Raw genomic sequence first — 14991 nt, 5'->3', positions numbered from 1 at the left:
TATGTAAAGTCTAAGAGCCTTAAAATACTTTCGATGCCAATTATTCTTGTGTTTTATGTTTAGATTACTGAATGCTAAAAGAATGTTGTGCAAACAATATTTATTCTTCAAAGGAAGAGATGTACAAGAACATGAGGACATGCACTGAAACTGAAGGGAGGTAGACTTAGAGGAAATTTGAAGAAAAATTACTTCACAGAAAGGGTAATTGATAAATAGAAAAGCCTCCCATCCAATGTTGTTGAAGCTAAATGGTGAAACAATTTAAACACGCATTGGATAGGCATAAGAATATCCTTAAGAGAAATGTAAGGAGCAAATAGGATTGAAGTTGCCTAAAGGATACATGAAAAGGAGCAGACTACGTGGGCCAAGTGGTTCTTATCTGCCATCAAATTCTGTTTCTATGTAAAACATTATTTCAACAGTCAATTTCTACATGAACTGAACTTTAGAATTTTAAAACTAATCATAGTGTCTTTATCATTTAAGAATAATTTAATTAATTTAAGTCTAATGTAATTTGATCTTGATTGGAATGTAGATGGGAAAATCGATCAATTCTTAGGTCTTTAACAGTTTCTATGCCCTTTAATTCATTCAATCATTGTGCTTCATATTGCTTAGAAATAAATGGGATCAAGATATCAATGTCTGGGAGAGGAAAGATTGAAAGACTGTGGATGTCCTGAGCATACTTCTCAATGTTGGTCATTTTGAGTGTAAAACATAACCAAAGAGCAAGAAAATATTGTCAGAAGTGGGATTTGAACCAACGCCTCTTTACAGAGACCAGAATTCCCATTAACTGGAAGAGTAGAATCTTGAGTCTGGCCCCTTAGACCGCTCGGCCATCCTAACAAGCACATCCGTATGTCCGAACCTGCTGTCTGTTAGGGTTTATCAATTTACTATTTATATTTTTGATTGTGATTTTTACAAATAATTTGGACTTGTTGAAAAAGGGGTCATTAAATCAAGATCTTAGATTAATGCATTTCCTCTAAAAGCTGTTTCTAAAATAACATTATTTAGGAAAAATGGCTCAAGCTAAAGTGTTATCCTTCAAAATTACTGTTGCCACCCTTTACTAAGGTCTTCATCCTAGCAGAACAGATTAGTTTGTCTTAGAAGTAAATTGTATATCATGTTATATGTAAAGTCTAAGAGCCTTAAAATACTTTCGATGCCAATTATTCTTGTGTTTTATGTTTAGATTACTGAATACTAAAAGAATGTAGTGCAAACAATACTTATTCTTCAAAGGAAGAGATGTACAAGAACACGAGGACATGCACTGAAACTGGAGGGAGGTAGACTTAGAGGAAATTTGAAGAAAAATTACTTCACAGAAAGGGTAGTTGATAAATAGAAAAGCCTCCCATCCAATGTTGTTGAAGCTAAACGGTGAAACAATTTAAACACGCTTCGGATAGGCATAAGAATATCCTTAAGAGAAATGTAAGGAGCAAATATGGATGAAGTTGCCTAAAGGATACATGAAAAGGAGCAGACTACATGGGCCAAGTGGTTCTTATCTGCCATCAAATTCTGTCTCTATGTAATACATTATTTCAATAGCCAATTTCTATATGAACTGAACTTTAGAATTTTAAAACTAATCATAGTGTCTTTATCATTTAAGAATAATTTAATTAATTTAAGTCTAATGTAATTTGATCTTGATTGGAATGCAGATGGGAAAATCGATCAATTCTTAGGTCTTTAAAAGTTTCTATGCCCTTTAATTCATTCAATCATTGTGCTTCATATTGCTGAGAAATAAATGGGATCAAGATATCAATGTCTGGGAGAGGAAAGATTGAAAGACTGTGGATGTCCTGAGCATACTTCTCAATGTCAGTCATTCTGAGTGTAAAACATAACCAAAGAGCAAAAATATATTGTCAGAAATGGGATTTGAACCTACGCCTCTTTACAGAGACCAGAATTCCCATTAACTGGAAGAGTAGAATCTTGAGTCTGGTGTCTTAGACCGCTCGGCCATCCTGACAAGCACATCAGTATATCCAAACCTGCTTCCTGTTAGGGTTTATCATTTTACTATTTATATTTTTGATTGTGATTTTTACAAATAATTTGGACTTGTTGAAAAAGGGGTCATTAAATCAAGATCTTAGATTAATGCATTTCCTCTAAAAGCTGTTTCTAAAATAACATTATTTAGGAAAAATGGCTCAAGCTAAAGTGTTATCCTTCAAAATTACTGTTGCCACCCTTTACTAAGGTCTTCATCCTAGCAGAACAGATTAGTTTGTCTTAGAAGTAAATTGTATATCATGTTATATGTAAAGTCTAAGAGCCTTAAAATACTTTCGATGCCAATTATTCTTGTGTTTTATGTTTAGATTACTGAATACTAAAAGAATGTTGTGCAAAAAATACTTATTCTTCAAAGGAAGAGATGTACAAGAACATGAGGACATGCACTGAAACTGAAGGGAGGTAGACTTAGAGGAAATTTGAAGAAAAATTACTTCACAGAAAGGGTAGTTGATAAATAGAAAAGCCTCCCATCCAATGTTGTTGAAGCTAAACGGTGAAACAATTTAAACATGCTTTGGATAGGCATAAGAATATCCTTAAGAGAAATGTAAGGAGCAAATATGGTTGAAGTTGCCTAAAGGATACATGAAAAGGAGCAGACTACATGGGCCAAGTGGTTCTTATCTGCCATCAAATTCTGTTTCTATGTAATACATTATTTCAATAGCCAATTTCTATATGAACTGAACTTTAGAAATTTAAAACTAATCATAGTGTCTTTATCATTTAAGAGTAATTTAATTAATTTAACTCTAATGTAATTTGATCTTGATTGGAATGCAGATGGGAAAATCGATCAATTCTTAGGTCTTTACAAGTTTCTATGCCCTTTAATTCATTCAATCATTGTGCTTCATATTGCTGAGAAATAAATGGGATCAAGATATCAATGTCTGGGAGAGGAAAGATTGAAAGACTGTGGATGTCCTGAGCATACTTCTCAATGTCGGTCATTTTGAGTGTAAAACATAACCAAAGAGTAAGAAAATATTGTCAGAAGTGGGATTTGAACCCACGCCTCTTTACAGAGACTAGAATTCCCATTAACTGGAAGAGTAGAATCTTGAGTCTGGCGCCTTAGACCACTCGGCCATCCTGACAAGCACATCAGTATATCCGAACCTGCTTCCTGTTAGGGTTTATCATTTTACTATTTATATTTTTGATTGTGATTTTGACAAATAATTTGGACTTGTTGAAAAAGGGGTCATTAAATCAAGATCTTAGATTTATGCATTTCCTCTAAAAGCTGTTTCTTAAATAACATTATTTAGGAAAAATGGCTCAAGCTAAAGTGTTATCCTTCAAAATTACTGTTGCCACCCTTTACTAAGGTCTTCATCCTAGCAGAACAGATTAGTTTGTCTTAGGAGAAAATTGTATATCATGTTATATGTAAAGTCTAAGAGCCTTAAAATACTTTCGATGCCAATTATTCTTGTGTTTTATGTTTAGATTACTGAATACTAAAAGAATGTTGTGCAAACAATATTTATTCTTCAAAGGAAGAGATGTACAAGAACATGAGGACATGCACTGAAACTGAAGGGAGGTAGACTTAGAGGAAATTTGAAGAAAAATTACTTCACAGAAAGGGTAATTGATAAATAGAAAAGCCTCCCATCCAATGTTGTTGAAGCTAAATGGTGAAACAATTTAAATATGCTTGGGATAGGCATAAGAATATCCTTAAAAGAAATGTAAGGAGCAAATAGGGTTGAAGTTGCCTAAAGGATACATGAAAAGTAGCAGACTACGTGGGCCAAGTGGTTCTTATCTGCCATCAAATTCTGTTTCTATGTAAAACATTATTTCAACCGCCAATTTCTACATGAACTGAACTTTAGAATTTTAAAACTAATCATAGTGTCTTTATCATTTAAGAATAATTTAATTAATTTAAGTCTAATGTAATTTGATCTTGATTGGAATGTAGATGGGAAAATCGATCAATTCTTAGGTCTTTAAAAGTTTCAATGCCCTTTAATTCATTCAATCATTGTGCTTCATATTGCTTAGAAATAAATGGGATCAAGATATCAATGTCTGGGAGAGGAAAGATTGAAAGACTGTGGATGTCCTGAGCATACTTCTCAATGTCAGTCATTTTGAGTGTAAAACATAACCAAAGAGCAAGAAAATATTGTCAGAAGTGGAATTTGAACCCACGCCTCTTTACAGAGACCAGAATTCCCATTAACTGGAAGAGTAGAATCTTGAGTCTGGCCCCTTAGACCGCTCGGCCATCCTGACATGCACATCAGTATGTCCAAACCTGCTTCCTGTTAGGGTTTATCATTTTACTATTTATATTTTTGATTGTGATTTTGACAAATAATTTGGCCTTGTTGAAAATGGGGTCATTAAATCAAGATCTTAGATTAATGCATTTCCTCTAAAAGCTGTTTCTTAAATAACATTAATTAGGAAAAATGGCTCAAGCTAAAGTGTTATCCTTCAAAATTACTGTTGCCACCCTTTACTAAGGTCTTCATCCTAGCAGAACAGATTAGTTTGTCTTAGAAGTAAATTGTATATCACTTTATATGTAAAGTCTAAGAGCCTTAAAATACTTTCGATGCCAATTATTCTTGTGTTTTATGTTTAGATTACTGAATACTAAAAGAATGTTGTGCAAACAATACTTATTCTTCAAAGGAAGAGATGTACAAGAACACGAGGACATGCACTGAAACTGGAGGGAGGTAGACTTAGAGGAAATTTGAAGAAAAATTACTTCACAGAAAGGGTAGTTGATAAATAGAAAAGCCTCCCATCCGATGTTGTTGAAGCTAAATGGTGAAACAATTTAAACATGCTTGGGATAGGCATAAGAATATCCTTAAGAGAAATGTAAGGAGCAAATAGGATTGAAGTTGCCTAAAAGATACATGAAAAGGAGCAGACTACGTGGGCCAAGTGGTTCTTATCTGCCATCAAATTCTGTTTCTATGTAAAACATTATTTCAACAGTCAATTTCTACATGAACTGAACTTTAGAATTTTAAAACTAATCATAGTGTCTTTATCATTTAAGAATAATTTAATTAATTTAAGTCTAATGTAATTTGATCTTGATTGGAATGTAGATGGGAAAATCGATCAATTCTTAGGTCTTTAAAAGTTTCAATGCCCTTTAATTCATTCAATCATTGTGCTTCATATTGCTTAGAAATAAATGGGATCAAGATATCAATGTCTGGGAGAGGAAAGATTGAAAGACTGTGGATGTCCTGAGCATACTTCTCAATGTCAGTCATTTTGAGTGTAAAACATAACCAAAGAGCAAGAAAATATTGTCAGAAGTGGAATTTGAACCCACGCCTCTTTACAGAGACCAGAATTCCCATTAACTGGAAGAGTAGAATCTTGAGTCTGGCCCCTTAGACCGCTCGGCCATCCTGACATGCACATCAGTATGTCCAAACCTGCTTCCTGTTAGGGTTTATCATTTTACTATTTATATTTTTGATTGTGATTTTGACAAATAATTTGGCCTTGTTGAAAATGGGGTCATTAAATCAAGATCTTAGATTAATGCATTTCCTCTAAAAGCTGTTTCTTAAATAACATTATTTAGGAAAAATGGCTCAAGCTAAAGTGTTATCCTTCAAAATTACTGTTGCCACCCTTTACTAAGGTCTTCATCCTAGCAGAACAGATTAGTTTGTCTTAGAAGTAAATTGTATATCACGTTATATGTAAAGTCTAAGAGCCTTAAAATACTTTCGATGCCAATTATTCTTGTGTTTTATGTTTAGATTACTGAATACTAAAAGAATGTTGTGCAAACAATACTTATTCTTCAAAGGAAGAGATGTACAAGAACACGAGGACATGCACTGAAACTGGAGGGAGGTAGACTTAGAGGAAATTTGAAGAAAAATTACTTCACAGAAAGGGTAGTTGATAAATAGAAAAGCCTCCCATCCGATGTTGTTGAAGCTAAATGGTGAAACAATTTAAACATGCTTGGGATAGGCATAAGAATATCCTTAAGAGAAATGTAAGGAGCAAATAGGATTGAAGTTGCCTAAAGGATACATGAAAAGGAGCAGACTACGTGGGCCAAGTGGTTCTTATCTGCCATCAAATTCTGTTTCTATGTAAAACATTATTTCAACAGTCAATTTCTACATGAACTGAACTTTAGAATTTTAAAACTAATCATAGTGTCTTTATCATTTAAGAATAATTTAATTAATTTAAGTCTAATGTAATTTGATCTTGATTGGAATGTAGATGGGAAAATCGATCAATTCTTAGGTCTTTAACAGTTTCTATGCCCTTTAATTCATTCAATCATTGTGCTTCATATTGCTTTGAAATAAATGGGATCAAGATATCAATGTCTGGGAGAGGAAAGATTGAAAGACTGTGGATGTCCTGAGCATACTTCTCAATGTCGGTCATTTTGAGTGTAAAACATAACCAAAGAGCAAGAAAATATTGTCAGAAGTGGGATTTGAACCAACGCCTCTTTACAGAGACCAGAATTCCCATTAACTGGAAGAGTAGAATCTTGAGTCTGGCGCCTTAGACCGCTCGGCCATCCTGACAAGCACATCCGTATGTCCGAACCTGCTGTCTGTTAGGGTTTATCAATTTACTATTTATATTTTTGATTGTGATTTTTACAAATAATTTGGACTTGTTGAAAAAGGGGTCATTAAATCAAGATCTTAGATTAATGCATTTCCTCTAAAAGCTGTTTCTAAAATAACATTATTTAGGAAAAATGGCTCAAGCTAAAGTGTTATCCTTCAAAATTACTGTTGCCACCCTTTACTAAGGTCTTCATCCTAGCAGAACAGATTAGTTTGTCTTAGAAGTAAATTGTATATCATGTTATATGTAAAGTCTAAGAGCCTTAAAATACTTTCGATGCCAATTATTCTTGTGTTTTATGTTTAGATTACTGAATACTAAAAGAATGTAGTGCAAACAATACTTATTCTTCAAAGGAAGAGATGTACAAGAACACGAGGACATGCACTGAAACTGGAGGGAGGTAGACTTAGAGGAAATTTGAAGAAAAATTACTTCACAGAAAGGGTAGTTGATAAATAGAAAAGCCTCCCATCCGATGTTGTTGAAGCTAAATGGTGAAACAATTTAAACATGCTTGGGATAGGCATAAGAATATCCTTAAGAGAAATGTAAGGAGCAAATAGGATTGAAGTTGCCTAAAGGATACATGAAAAGGAGCAGACTACGTGGGCCAAGTGGTTCTTATCTGCCATCAAATTCTGTTTCTATGTAAAACATTATTTCAACAGTCAATTTCCACATGAACTGAACTTTAGAATTTTAAAACTAATCATAGTGTCTTTATCATTTAAGAATAATTTAATTAATTTAAGTCTAATGTAATTTGATCTTGATTGGAATGTAGATGGGAAAATCGATCAATTCTTAGGTCTTTAACAGTTTCTATGCCCTTTAATTCATTCAATCATTGTGCTTCATATTGCTTAGAAATAAATGGGATCAAGATATCAATGTCTGGGAGAGGAAAGATTGAAAGACTGTGGATGTCCTGAGCATACTTCTCAATGTCGGTCATTTTGAGTGTAAAACATAACCAAAGAGCAAGAAAATATTGTCAGAAGTGGGATTTGAACCAACGCCTCTTTACAGAGACCAGAATTCCCATTAACTGAAAGAGTAGAATCTTGAGTCTGGCGCCTTAGACCGCTCGGCCATCCTGACAAGCACATCAGTATGTCCGAACCTGCTGTCTGTTAGGGTTTATCAATTTACTATTTATATTTTTGATTGTGATTTTTACAAATAATTTGGACTTGTTGAAAAAGGGGTCATTAAATCAAGATCTTAGATTAATGCATTTCCTCTAAAAGCTGTTTCTAAAATAACATTATTTAGGAAAAATGGCTCAAGCTAAAGTGTTATCCTTCAAAATTACTGTTGCCACCCTTTACTAAGGTCTTCATCCTAGCAGAACAGATTAGTTTGTCTTAGAAGTAAATTGTATATCATGTTATATGTAAAGTCTAAGAGCCTTAAAATACTTTCGATGCCAATTATTCTTGTGTTTTATGTTTAGATTACTGAATACTAAAAGAATGTAGTGCAAACAATACTTATTCTTCAAAGGAAGAGATGTACAAGAACACGAGGACATGCACTGAAACTGGAGGGAGGTAGACTTAGAGGAAATTTGAAGAAAAATTACTTCACAGAAAGGGTAGTTGATAAATAGAAAAGCCTCCCATCCAATGTTGTTGAAGCTAAACGGTGAAACAATTTAAACACGCTTCGGATAGGCATAAGAATATCCTTAAGAGAAATGTAAGGAGCAAATATGGATGAAGTTGCCTAAAGGATACATGAAAAGGAGCAGACTACATGGGCCAAGTGGTTCTTATCTGCCATCAAATTCTGTTTCTATGTAATACATTATTTCAATAGCCAATTTCTATATGAACTGAACTTTAGAATTTTAAAACTAATCATAGTGTCTTTATCATTTAAGAATAATTTAATTAATTTAACTCTAATGTAATTTGATCTTGATTGGAATGCAGATGGGAAAATCGATCAATTCTTAGGTCTTTAAAAGTTTCTATGCCCTTTAATTCATTCAATCATTGTGCTTCATATTGCTGAGAAATAAATGGGATCAAGATATCAATGTCTGGGAGAGGAAAGATTGAAAGACTGTGGATGTCCTGAGCATACTTCTCAATGTCAGTCATTCTGAGTGTAAAACATAACCAAAGAGCAAAAATATATTGTCAGAAATGGGATTTGAACCTACGCCTCTTTACAGAGACCAGAATTCCCAATAACTGGAAGAGTAGAATCTTGAGTCTGGTGTCTTAGACCGCTCGGCCATCCTGACAAGCACATCAGTATATCCAAACCTGCTTCCTGTTAGGGTTTATCATTTTACTATTTATATTTTTGATTGTGATTTTGACAAATAATTTGGCCTTGTTGAAAAAGGGGTCATTAAATCAAGATCTTAGATTAATGCATTTCCTCTAAAAGCTGTTTCTAAAATAACATTATTTAGGAAAAATGGCTCAAGCTAAAGTGTTATCCTTCAAAATTACTGTTGCTACCCTTTACTAAGGTCTTCATCCTAGCAGAACAGATTAGTTTGTCTTAGAAGTAAATTGTATATCATGTTATATGTAAAGTCTAAGAGCCTTAAAATACTTTCGATGCCAATTATTCTTGTGTTTTATGTTTAGATTACTGAATACTAAAAGAATGTTGTGCAAAAAATACTTATTCTTCAAAGGAAGAGATGTACAAGAACATGAGGACATGCACTGAAACTGAAGGGAGGTAGACTTAGAGGAAATTTGAAGAAAAATTACTTCACAGAAAGGGTAGTTGATAAATAGAAAAGCCTCCCATCCAATGTTGTTGAAGCTAAACGGTGAAACAATTTAAACATGCTTTGGATAGGCATAAGAATATCCTTAAGAGAAATGTAAGGAGCAAATATGGTTGAAGTTGCCTAAAGGATACATGAAAAGGAGCAGACTACATGGGCCAAGTGGTTCTTATCTGCCATCAAATTCTGTTTCTATGTAATACATTATTTCAATAGCCAATTTCTATATGAACTGAACTTTAGAAATTTAAAACTAATCATAGTGTCTTTATCATTTAAGAATAATTTAATTAATTTAACTCTAATGTAATTTGATCTTGATTGGAATGCAGATGGGAAAATCGATCAATTCTTAGGTCTTTACAAGTTTCTATGCCCTTTAATTCATTCAATCATTGTGCTTCATATTGCTGAGAAATAAATGGGATCAAGATATCAATGTCTGGGAGAGGAAAGATTGAAAGACTGTGGATGTCCTGAGCATACTTCTCAATGTCGGTCATTTTGAGTGTAAAACATAACCAAAGAGTAAGAAAATATTGTCAGAAGTGGGATTTGAACCCACGCCTCTTTACAGAGACTAGAATTCCCATTAACTGGAAGAGTAGAATCTTGAGTCTGGCGCCTTAGACCACTCGGCCATCCTGACAAGCACATCAGTATATCCGAACCTGCTTCCTGTTAGGGTTTATCATTTTACTATTTATATTTTTGATTGTGATTTTGACAAATAATTTGGACTTGTTGAAAAAGGGGTCATTAAATCAAGATCTTAGATTTATGCATTTCCTCTAAAAGCTGTTTCTTAAATAACATTATTTAGGAAAAATGGCTCAAGCTAAAGTGTTATCCTTCAAAATTACTGTTGCCACCCTTTACTAAGGTCTTCATCCTAGCAGAACAGATTAGTTTGTCTTAGGAGAAAATTGTATATCATGTTATATGTAAAGTCTAAGAGCCTTAAAATACTTTCGATGCCAATTATTCTTGTGTTTTATGTTTAGATTACTGAATACTAAAAGAATGTTGTGCAAACAATATTTATTCTTCAAAGGAAGAGATGTACAAGAACATGAGGACATGCACTGAAACTGAAGGGAGGTAGACTTAGAGGAAATTTGAAGAAAAATTACTTCACAGAAAGGGTAATTGATAAATAGAAAAGCCTCCCATCCAATGTTGTTGAAGCTAAATGGTGAAACAATTTAAACACGCATTGGATAGGCATAAGAATATCCTTAAGAGAAATGTAAGGAGCAAATAGGATTGAAGTTGCCTAAAGGATACATGAAAAGGAGCAGACTACGTGGGCCAAGTGGTTCTTATCTGCCATCAAATTCTGTTTCTATGTAAAACATTATTTCAACAGTCAATTTCTACATGAACTGAACTTTAGAATTTTAAAACTAATCATAGTGTCTTTATCATTTAAGAATAATTTAATTAATTTAAGTCTAATGTAATTTGATCTTGATTGGAATGTAGATGGGAAAATCGATCAATTCTTAGGTCTTTAACAGTTTCTATGCCCTTTAATTCATTCAATCATTGTGCTTCATATTGCTTAGAATTAAATGGGATCAAGATATCAATGTCTGGGAGAGGAAAGATTGAAAGACTGTGGATGTCCTGAGCATACTTCTCAATGTTGGTCATTTTGAGTGTAAAACATAACCAAAGAGCAAGAAAATATTGTCAGAAGTGGGATTTGAACCAACGCCTCTTTACAGAGACCAGAATTCCCATTAACTGGAAGAGTAGAATCTTGAGTCTGGCCCCTTAGACCGCTCGGCCATCCTGACAAGCACATCCGTATGTCCGAACCTGCTGTCTGTTAGGGTTTATCAATTTACTATTTATATTTTTGATTGTGATTTTTACAAATAATTTGGACTTGTTGAAAAAGGGGTCATTAAATCAAGATCTTAGATTAATGCATTTCCTCTAAAAGCTGTTTCTAAAATAACATTATTTAGGAAAAATGGCTCAAGCTAAAGTGTTATCCTTCAAAATTACTGTTGCCACCCTTTACTAAGGTCTTCATCCTAGCAGAACAGATTAGTTTGTCTTAGAAGTAAATTGTATATCATGTTATATGTAAAGTCTAAGAGCCTTAAAATACTTTCGATGCCAATTATTCTTGTGTTTTATGTTTAGATTACTGAATACTAAAAGAATGTAGTGCAAACAATACTTATTCTTCAAAGGAAGAGATGTACAAGAACACGAGGACATGCACTGAAACTGGAGGGAGGTAGACTTAGAGGAAATTTGAAGAAAAATTACTTCACAGAAAGGGTAGTTGATAAATAGAAAAGCCTCCCATCCAATGTTGTTGAAGCTAAACGGTGAAACAATTTAAACACGCTTCGGATAGGCATAAGAATATCCTTAAGAGAAATGTAAGGAGCAAATATGGATGAAGTTGCCTAAAGGATACATGAAAAGGAGCAGACTACATGGGCCAAGTGGTTCTTATCTGCCATCAAATTCTGTCTCTATGTAATACATTATTTCAATAGCCAATTTCTATATGAACTGAACTTTAGAATTTTAAAACTAATCATAGTGTCTTTATCATTTAAGAATAATTTAATTAATTTAAGTCTAATGTAATTTGATCTTGATTGGAATGCAGATGGGAAAATCGATCAATTCTTAGGTCTTTAAAAGTTTCTATGCCCTTTAATTCATTCAATCATTGTGCTTCATATTGCTGAGAAATAAATGGGATCAAGATATCAATGTCTGGGAGAGGAAAGATTGAAAGACTGTGGATGTCCTGAGCATACTTCTCAATGTCAGTCATTCTGAGTGTAAAACATAACCAAAGAGCAAAAATATATTGTCAGAAATGGGATTTGAACCTACGCCTCTTTACAGAGACCAGAATTCCCATTAACTGGAAGAGTAGAATCTTGAGTCTGGTGTCTTAGACCGCTCGGCCATCCTGACAAGCACATCAGTATATCCAAACCTGCTTCCTGTTAGGGTTTATCATTTTACTATTTATATTTTTGATTGTGATTTTTACAAATAATTTGGACTTGTTGAAAAAGGGGTCATTAAATCAAGATCTTAGATTAATGCATTTCCTCTAAAAGCTGTTTCTAAAATAACATTATTTAGGAAAAATGGCTCAAGCTAAAGTGTTATCCTTCAAAATTACTGTTGCCACCCTTTACTAAGGTCTTCATCCTAGCAGAACAGATTAGTTTGTCTTAGAAGTAAATTGTATATCATGTTATATGTAAAGTCTAAGAGCCTTAAAATACTTTCGATGCCAATTATTCTTGTGTTTTATGTTTAGATTACTGAATACTAAAAGAATGTTGTGCAAAAAATACTTATTCTTCAAAGGAAGAGATGTACAAGAACATGAGGACATGCACTGAAACTGAAGGGAGGTAGACTTAGAGGAAATTTGAAGAAAAATTACTTCACAGAAAGGGTAGTTGATAAATAGAAAAGCCTCCCATCCAATGTTGTTGAAGCTAAACGGTGAAACAATTTAAACATGCTTTGGATAGGCATAAGAATATCCTTAAGAGAAATGTAAGGAGCAAATATGGTTGAAGTTGCCTAAAGGATACATGAAAAGGAGCAGACTACATGGGCCAAGTGGTTCTTATCTGCCATCAAATTCTGTTTCTATGTAATACATTATTTCAATAGCCAATTTCTATATGAACTGAACTTTAGAAATTTAAAACTAATCATAGTGTCTTTATCATTTAAGAGTAATTTAATTAATTTAACTCTAATGTAATTTGATCTTGATTGGAATGCAGATGGGAAAATCGATCAATTCTTAGGTCTTTACAAGTTTCTATGCCCTTTAATTCATTCAATCATTGTGCTTCATATTGCTGAGAAATAAATGGGATCAAGATATCAATGTCTGGGAGAGGAAAGATTGAAAGACTGTGGATGTCCTGAGCATACTTCTCAATGTCGGTCATTTTGAGTGTAAAACATAACCAAAGAGTAAGAAAATATTGTCAGAAGTGGGATTTGAACCCACGCCTCTTTACAGAGACTAGAATTCCCATTAACTGGAAGAGTAGAATCTTGAGTCTGGCGCCTTAGACCACTCGGCCATCCTGACAAGCACATCAGTATATCCGAACCTGCTTCCTGTTAGGGTTTATCATTTTACTATTTATATTTTTGATTGTGATTTTGACAAATAATTTGGACTTGTTGAAAAAGGGGTCATTAAATCAAGATCTTAGATTTATGCATTTCCTCTAAAAGCTGTTTCTTAAATAACATTATTTAGGAAAAATGGCTCAAGCTAAAGTGTTATCCTTCAAAATTACTGTTGCCACCCTTTACTAAGGTCTTCATCCTAGCAGAACAGATTAGTTTGTCTTAGGAGAAAATTGTATATCATGTTATATGTAAAGTCTAAGAGCCTTAAAATACTTTCGATGCCAATTATTCTTGTGTTTTATGTTTAGATTACTGAATACTAAAAGAATGTTGTGCAAACAATATTTATTCTTCAAAGGAAGAGATGTACAAGAACATGAGGACATGCACTGAAACTGAAGGGAGGTAGACTTAGAGGAAATTTGAAGAAAAATTACTTCACAGAAAGGGTAATTGATAAATAGAAAAGCCTCCCATCCAATGTTGTTGAAGCTAAATGGTGAAACAATTTAAATATGCTTGGGATAGGCATAAGAATATCCTTAAAAGAAATGTAAGGAGCAAATAGGGTTGAAGTTGCCTAAAGGATACATGAAAAGTAGCAGACTACGTGGGCCAAGTGGTTCTTATCTGCCATCAAATTCTGTTTCTATGTAAAACATTATTTCAACCGCCAATTTCTACATGAACTGAACTTTAGAATTTTAAAACTAATCATAGTGTCTTTATCATTTAAGAATAATTTAATTAATTTAACTCTAATGTAATTTGATCTTGATTGGAATGTAGATGGGAAAATCGATCAATTCTTAGGTCTTTAAAAGTTTCAATGCCCTTTAATTCATTCAATCATTGTGCTTCATATTGCTTAGAAATAAATGGGATCAAGATATCAATGTCTGGGAGAGGAAAGATTGAAAGACTGTGGATGTCCTGAGCATACTTCTCAATGTCAGTCATTTTGAGTGTAAAACATAACCAAAGAGCAAGAAAATATTGTCAGAAGTGGAATTTGAACCCACGCCTCTTTACAGAGACCAGAATTCCCATTAACTGGAAGAGTAGAATCTTGAGTCTGGCCCCTTAGACCGCTCGGCCATCCTGACATGCACATCAGTATGTCCAAACCTGCTTCCTGTTAGGGTTTATCATTTTACTATTTATATTTTTGATTGTGATTTTGACAAATAATTTGGCCTTGTTGAAAATGGGGTCATTAAATCAAGATCTTAGATTAATGCATTTCCTCTAAAAGCTGTTTCTTAAATAACATTAATTAGGAAAAATGGCTCAAGCTAAAGTGTTATCCTTCAAAATTACTGTTGCCACCCTTTACTAAGGTCTTCATCCTAGCAGAACAGATTAGTTTGTCTTAGAAGTAAATTGTATATCACTTTATA

The 14991-nt window shown here is 33.6% G+C and overlaps 3 non-coding genes across 3 annotated transcripts; all 3 read right to left on the bottom strand.

The window, feature by feature from the left end:
• Nucleotides 1–3058: 3058 nt before the first annotated feature.
• Nucleotides 3059–3167, bottom strand: TRNAL-CAA (transfer RNA leucine (anticodon CAA)). Its single transcript has 2 exons — nucleotides 3130–3167; nucleotides 3059–3104 (listed from the first exon to the last, which is right to left on the bottom strand). It is a non-coding gene; the product is annotated as a tRNA-Leu (tRNA).
• A 6809-nt stretch (nucleotides 3168–9976) lies between these two features.
• Nucleotides 9977–10085, bottom strand: TRNAL-CAA (transfer RNA leucine (anticodon CAA)). The gene is made up of 2 exons: nucleotides 10048–10085; nucleotides 9977–10022 (listed from the first exon to the last, which is right to left on the bottom strand). It is a non-coding gene; the product is annotated as a tRNA-Leu (tRNA).
• Nucleotides 10086–13435: 3350 nt separating this feature from the next.
• TRNAL-CAA (transfer RNA leucine (anticodon CAA)) lies at nucleotides 13436–13544 on the bottom strand. Its single transcript has 2 exons — nucleotides 13507–13544; nucleotides 13436–13481 (listed from the first exon to the last, which is right to left on the bottom strand). It is a non-coding gene; the product is annotated as a tRNA-Leu (tRNA).
• Nucleotides 13545–14991: the final 1447 nt, after the last annotated feature.

This window comes from Taudactylus pleione, unplaced genomic scaffold (genome assembly GCF_031769625.1).
Source record: "Taudactylus pleione unplaced genomic scaffold, aTauple2 ptg000612l, whole genome shotgun sequence".
In the NCBI taxonomy this organism is placed as follows: Eukaryota; Metazoa; Chordata; class Amphibia; order Anura; family Myobatrachidae; genus Taudactylus; species Taudactylus pleione.
This window is presented reverse-complemented; position numbering and strand designations above follow the sequence as displayed.